Here is a 7091-nt window from a genome sequence, read left to right as displayed (position 1 = left end):
GTTGGAGGTTGATGATTGAAGTTTGTTGCTCAATGTTAAGATAGTTGACCCTTTGCTATCCCATTTGACACTGTAGTGTTTCTACCTGAGTAATTCATGTTAATTAGAAAAAAAATTGAGAATCAAAATTTTATTAGGAAAAAACAATGAGATGAATTTGTTATAACATGAAAGAAACACATGTTAATCCGCATCCGTTAAAGGTCATTCCAAACATTTCATGGTGGTCATTCTAGCATGGTCACACTTTTGCATGATTAAATCCAAACATTGCATCATCACAAAAGATCTACACTTTATTTGCTATACCTAATTAGCACAAAATTTCACAAGAGAAATGAAAGGGTGATCCAATTTGCCTGAAACTGCTGGGACTATACCACAGAAACAAGCAATCAATGGTCATGGTGGTTTTATTAATCATGTTTTATTCAAATATTTTCGGGCAATGTTAAGTTGATTGCTGACTTGAGGTTATATAATCTCTCCAGCCCAATCTTCAACATCCATGTTTATGCAATAAATATCAAACACAAATTAGACATCAAGATTTTATGAAAGTGATTGGGATCCATTGCAAACACCCAATGTGTTCATAGAGTGTATAAGATGTTTACTAAATGACCTGAATATTGGACTGTTGTACTGACCTGAATATTCTCATGATTTTGGGTTGTCAAATAAACTATTCACACTTCAAAGCCTATATCCGAGGTAATATGAAAATATCTGACTTTCGTTTTACAGATTGATTCACTATTTGATTTCCTAGTGTGTGGTTAACAAAGGAGAAGCTAACTAATTGCAACTGCAAAATAAACAATAGGAAACCAGTTTGTTTAATCATGGAAATACCAGGCAAAAGCTTGATTGACCCTTTTCTCTAATGTTAAGACTTCAATTGCAAGCTCTTGATCAATATCTGCAATCTAAGATAGCAACAACCAACAATGTGTTAAGAAACAGCTCAAAAAATCTAGCATTATAGACTCTAACTTTCGGCACAATGTCAAATATAACAACCCATTCAAGATGTTCCAATATGACATCTTCGTCGGATGATTCTCGAAGTAGCTTTAAACTTCAATTGCAGCAATCACTGGACCAGAACTTGAATCCGCAGAAGAATCTAGGGATTCATTCTCCGCCAGACTAGCATGATTTTACCTCAATCCGGTATAATAATTTTTGGCCAAGATCTGCCAAACAGTGAGAGCTTGTAAGCACAATCCTTTACTAGCATACAAGAATGCGAGTGTTATGGGAGGAGGTCCATTTGAAGTGGGTAAGCATGGAGGATTTCGATGAGACAACAACAATGTTCCATAGAGGGGAGCCAACCAGTGTTAATGGTGTAATGAAGATGAGTGAAAGAAGAAAGAGTTATTAGATAAACAACTTAATGAAATTATATATTAATCTTTATATAAAACACCCATTATGCATAACTAGCCTTAATGAATGGTGTCGTATCCAATTTGACAAAAATATGTGAAAGTAGGCATCAGACTAAAATAGAGACAAGATGAAAAATGTCAATTAATTTGAATAAGTGATTGTTCATTTATGTTAGTCTAGAATAAATAAAGAGACAACTTTCAAGGAAGAAATATATGACCCTTAGTTTGCTTAATAGTGAAAAGTGCAAGGAGATTCAGGGTTCTAGTTTCTACTTGTACAAAGAGTTAATATTGATTCCACGATGAAATAGATAAAAAACTAATGCATCCAACATGAACATAGAAGAATTATAGACAGACTTAAAACTAAGTTGCTAGAGACAGGTTAAGCATGACAACACAATGATTTTGTTTCTAGTAAAGTTGTATTTCTTAGAAGAATAACTTGTAATTGCAATGAAATATGTAACACAAACACTCTGGAAGGAACCTAGTGTTGGCAGCTTCTCATATCAAGAAATAAACTAATATACAACGACTTCTTTTCCCTGTTAAAGTTATCCATGCTTTAGAAAATTCAACAAGAAATTAGTAAAACAAACCTAGTAAAGGAAAATATATAACATAATAGCAAGAAGATAGTCACACAAAAAAGTGCATACTCCTTCCATACTGACTGAACGGCAAATACTAGCACCACTTGGTAGAGTTCTCACGAGACTTCTCCAAGACACTATTTACAGCAGTTTCATCTATTTTCTGCCCAACAAGTTTTCCATCTTATGAATAATGAAGTATTGAAGTTACTTAAATGACAAATCACTTGACAGATAAATGTTCTAAGAACAATATCAAAAAATAAAAAAAAATGAAAATGAAAATAAGTAAATGAGAGATTGATGAGAAGAAAAATAAAACATTGTACTTGTAGTTATCCATATCAATGACACAGGCTAGATGGAGTTAAATGAGTGAAATCTTTATCACCTTCTAAGGAGAAGTACTATGACCCAACAACTAGACACCATTGGATAAGACACCACTGGATAATGGCTACTAGTCATTTTTGCCTTTTTTTTCTATGCAAACAGTTATAAAACCCACAAATCATTCTTTCCTCTTCTTCACTAAGAGCATGTCTACTTGTGGGGAGGAAGGGATTAAGGAAAGGAAGGGTGCTGCAAAGATATGAATGAATTTACTCTTGATTAAGAGGTCAAAGAACTAAAGTAGGTCACAATGTCATATTACAATTTTATATACTTCAAGTTTTTTAGCTTATAATATATAAATATATCCAATGTCAATAGGACCATTTTATCAAACATTTTTCGTCCATCACTGGAGCGGTCTTATGCAAGATCCAATGTCAAAAGAATAAATAAAAATAAAAATAACTTCAGATCTTTTGAGAAACAAACCTCCAGCACCTGACACCTCAAATTTAAATCTATGAGGAACAAGCTTCTCCTTATCTTCCTGCAGAAAGAAAATTTTAAACAAATGAATACATGTTAGAATTATCAGCACAAATATAAATAGTTTCCCCTTATTAAACCTTATTGGAGTCTCTAATGTTAAATAAAGGTTGTGATTAGGCGGCAACATCTTGAATAGAAGCAAAAGGGTTAGGTTTGAAAGTCCTCATTGGAACATTTCTCTAGCAAAACAATAATATCAAAAGTAAGCTTCGTCTGCTTTAATGTTATCTTACAACTAGGAAGAAGATCACACCATTGATGTCATCTTACTGCCAGGTCTACACTCATTACCAACATTTGATATTAGCTTTCCCTTCTTCATGGTAGATTTGGAAGTCGAACCACTAACAATCACTCCTGTAGAGAAAATTCTGAAGGCAACAAAGTAGGATAGAAATCAAATAGAGTTGAGATTGGGTTTTTAAGAGACATGAAGTCCGGAAAAATACCTTCAATCACTCCGGATGACTTTAAACGCTCAAGTACAATTGTCAAATCCTTCATACATCCAAATGAGTTGATATTCCATGTCATCATTGTCATAAGGAAAAGAGAACAAAGGTTTTTAAAAAGGTTTTAAAAAAGGTGCGAAAAGAAGCAAACATTTCATCAACAGTTCAACAGATGGTAGAAATGATATTTGTGCCTCATGTCAACTCTCTATGTCACTAACCATGCATGTATCATCTTAGGAAGTTAATTGAGAAAATTAATCAAATCAGATATTAGTAATTGGCATAAGAAGTTAGCTACAATGGCGTTCAACTAGATATATAGCACCAAAAGTGAAAAACAAACACTAGTAACACTAGGCAATGAAAACAAACCAAAAGGTAGAACTAGAAATATAAAGAGAAAATACTCAATCAAAGAATAACAATGCACGTAATAATAAATACTGATTATAATCCTATTGAGGAGAGGAGCTCGATCCCATGGTCACGAAGATAATAAATATAAGAATGTCCAAAATACCTGAATACAGATTATAATCCGATTGGGGAGAGGAGTTCAATCCCACAGCCATAAAGATAATAAGCATAAGAATGTCGAATATCGATTATAATCTGACCGGGAAGAGGAGCTTGATCCCACGGTCAAAAATAAGAATGCCCAGAATACATGAATACCGATTATAATCCGACCGGAGAGAGGAACTCGATCTCACAGCCATAAAGATAATATGCATAAGAATGTTTAGAATATCTGAATACCGATTATAATCTGACCGGGAGAGGAGATCGATCCCCAAGTCATGAAGAAAATAAGAAGAATGTTCGGAATGCCAAAGTACTGACTGTAATCTGATTGGAAAGAGAAACTCGATCCCACAGTTAAAAATAAGAAGGCTCGAAATACATGAGTATCGATTATAATCCGACCGGGGAGAGGAGCTCAATCCCACGGCCATGAAAATAATAAGCATAAGAATGTCTAAAATACTTTAATATCAATTATAATCCAATCAGGGAGAGGAGCTCGTTCCCACGACCAAGATTAAGAATGTTTGGAATACCTAAACATCGATTATAACCCGACCACTTCCAAAACCACTAGGCAGGGACCTTTCTCTAAGCTAAGCCATTTTCAGTAGACAGACAGGGAAAAGGACTCAAAGCATTCTTCGCAAGATGAGAGCGAGCATTAGATGAAACCGATTTTGTACATCTCGCATATTCGAGAACAAATAGCCTTCAGATTGTGAAAAGGAATTGAGTAGACTGCCCAGATGCTTAACCCTTATTAAAAGTTAGCATGGATTTCCTGAAATCCAGTATGCAACCACTTCCAACCCCTATGGTAAGGAATAATAACAGAACATCGGCAAAGCACTATGTCAAATTAAGGGGGAGAAATTATGAAACTTTTTTCATAAAATATTTTTCAAAAGATAATCTTAATTTCAGAGGCAGAGACTGAGTTAAGGGAGAGATTGATTTTCTTTACATGAGATTTTTGAAATGGTTTTACTTTTCAAAATAAGATTTTAATTTAACTTTGAACCAAGTTATCATAATCAAAAAGGGAGAGATTGTTAGTGCAGGGAGCATCAGATAATCGAACCGATATTTTGATTATGGCAAAGGTTAAATTAAGGTTATGTGGTGAACTAACAAGCTAAAGTAAGTGTCCAAGAAACATAGAAAAAGTCCTAGTTGAAATTGGGTAAGGAAGTCCTAGTCTGTAGGACCGGCAAAGAAATCATAGTGAGGTGGAGTGGGCAGGAAGATTTGGCAGATAAAGCACCATACAACAAAAAGTCTAAGCAGGTCAATGGACCAGGCGTCTATCAAATCGATGGGTTAGAGAGGACCGAATGGTTGACAGAAGATAAACTCTCTTGAGAGAAGTAGGTGAAGACGCATTCTCTTGAAGAAAATAGTAGGCGTTGGTCTAGCCTAGAGTTTCACTAGAAACTTAAAAGTCAAGACCAAACAGTTGTAAAACTATCTAATTTCCTATAAATATGTATTGTGGAAATTAAGGGATCGAAACTTCGAATTCCAGACGCCCCTATTGGATCCGAATGACCGGACGGTTCAAGCTCTCGGATTTTAACAGATCGAGCCAGCAAAGCGGATGAGGTGGTGAGTCAGGATTGACCGGAGACAAGCGCTCGGAATGTTCCAGACGCTCGAAGAAGGATAAGACATAGCGGAGTCAAAGCTGACCCGGCAACCTTAACGTCAGCATTCCAAGCGCCTAAAAGGAATACAGGCGCCCGAATATGCTAAATCAGCGTCGAGAGCAAATCGGTGAGTCGATGTGGCAGCGCCCAAAAGGAATTCCAAATGCCCGGATCAGTCAATAAAAGCAGCTGCGAGGGGAAACCCTAATTTCCGCTCTTCTCACGGCAACTCTGAACGTGAACGAAGCACCCGAGACGCTAACGCGGCGCTAAAATGCTACACCAACAACTACACGCACATCCTACTCATCTTGTCGGTAAAATTGATTTTATATTCATCTTTTATACATAATTATTAAAACAGTAAAAGTGTTATCGATCCTACCTTGTTTGTAAAGACAAAACTCCTCGTAAGAGAAAAAGTTTTTTAGTGAATTGCCCTCGAAAATGGTCAAGGACTGCGAACCTTGGAGTAGCAACCAATGACTGTGAACCAAGTAAAAACAAACGAGTATTTACTTGTGTTTTATGATACATTCCGCTGTACACCTTTGATTTAGTTACGAGTTTTCCGAAAAGGCATGAAAAAGTAACAAGCACTATTCACCTCCCGCTTTAATGCTCACTTTGATCCTCACCCTAGTACTAGGTAAAGCAAGTGACAGTCAAACCTTTGTCCTTATCACCTAGATTCATTCTAAGTTCAGAAAAATAAATAAAACAAAACATGAATCCTAGTTCATCTCGCTAAAATAGTCTTTGTTTTGACTCCCCCAGGATCATGACCCTTGTTGAATCTGGTCAGATAATGAATCTGATCCTTGGGGAGAACATCAAGTATTCAATTATTCAAATTAGTTTATTTCCATGAGATTATTATTGTCACTTTTCAAGTCTGATCATAATTATATTAGTTTCTACCTTTTGAGTTGTTCTATTTGTATTATAAACTAGACTAGTTTAATAGTTCTTGGTTGAAGATTTTTTACAATTGATTTTTGAAATATTCATCATTGTATCGGTGTTAAAATATCAATCTATCTTGCAATCTCAATCGTATTAATGGTGATCTTCACAACAAGTCATCACACTATTCAACTATCTAATCCTCATTGTCAACGAGCCTCATAGGGTCTCTTTGTTGGAGACGCAACTATTGTGCTTCTTCAAAATAGGCAAAGGTAGATAACCTTACAAGATGTCATTTCGTTAAGGAGGCGACGTAGTATGCAACTTCTAGATGAGATGGTTATGTTTCTTCAAAGCAAATAGTAGATAATGGTTCCCAACTATCCTTGTAGAATTGTTTCATCAAGGAGCTCTTAAGTAGGCAACTAAAGTATAAAGAGTGGGAGTGGTGCTCGCAAGCATGTCTTTTTTAAGATATCCACAAGATCGCATTTCGTCAAAGAGGGACAATGTTGGATATGCTCAAAGGATCTTTTTATTAGAGATGCAACTATTGTGCTTTATTAAAAGATGCAAAAGAAGACAACTACAAGATATTGAGATGATTATGTTTCTTCAAAGTAGATTGTAGATGATAGCACCAAGCAATCCCGGTGGAGTTGTTTCTTCAAA

General features: G+C 35.6%; 1 long non-coding RNA gene across 1 annotated transcript; it reads right to left on the bottom strand.

Moving 5' to 3' along the window:
- Nucleotides 1–2718: 2718 nt before the first annotated feature.
- LOC141818099 (uncharacterized) lies at nucleotides 2719–3673 on the bottom strand. Its single transcript, XR_012600902.1, has 3 exons — nucleotides 3331–3673; nucleotides 3115–3252; nucleotides 2719–2879 (listed from the first exon to the last, which is right to left on the bottom strand). It is a non-coding gene; the product is annotated as an uncharacterized LOC141818099 (long non-coding RNA).
- Between the last annotated feature and the right edge of the window lie 3418 nt (nucleotides 3674–7091).

The sequence above is a fragment of the Curcuma longa genome, unplaced genomic scaffold (assembly GCF_044706935.1).
Source record: "Curcuma longa cultivar G26 ecotype Majalengka, Jawa Barat unplaced genomic scaffold, ITB_CL_G26_1.1 contig_23298, whole genome shotgun sequence".
NCBI classification, from domain to species: domain Eukaryota; kingdom Viridiplantae; phylum Streptophyta; class Magnoliopsida; order Zingiberales; family Zingiberaceae; genus Curcuma; species Curcuma longa.
This window is presented reverse-complemented; position numbering and strand designations above follow the sequence as displayed.